Source organism: Alligator sinensis, unplaced genomic scaffold (assembly GCF_000455745.1).
Source record: "Alligator sinensis unplaced genomic scaffold, ASM45574v1 scaffold113_1, whole genome shotgun sequence".
NCBI lineage: Eukaryota > Metazoa > Chordata > Crocodylia > Alligatoridae > Alligator > Alligator sinensis.
This window is the reverse complement of record NW_005842918.1, coordinates 7,883-8,270: the sequence shown is the minus strand read 5'-3', so window position 1 is coordinate 8,270 and position 388 is coordinate 7,883.

Genomic DNA, 388 nt, shown 5'->3' with positions numbered 1-388 from the left:
TGACCTCCCCCCCCCCCCAGCCTCGGGTGCCCCGCACTCACAACCCAGCCCCCACAGATCCCCTCACTCCCAACCCACAGCCCCCCCAGATCCCCTCACTCCTGACCCACAGCCCCCCAAGCACCTGGTGCCCCTCACTCCTGACCTGCAGCCCCTCCCCAGCCCCCATCACTCACGTGTCCCCCTCCTCATCCTGCTGCAGCAGTTGGCTCAGGTCCATGGTGGAGACCTTGGCCCGGGCGCTGGCCAGGTCCTCGGGGTCCAGATCCCCTGGCCCCACAGGGTCCAGAGGGGGGAGCGCAGGGTTCCCCCCCACGGCGGGCAGCCAGGGGGTCTCCGGGGCCAGGGAGACAGGGAAGGGGCCTAGTGGGGGGGGCACCTGGGGAAG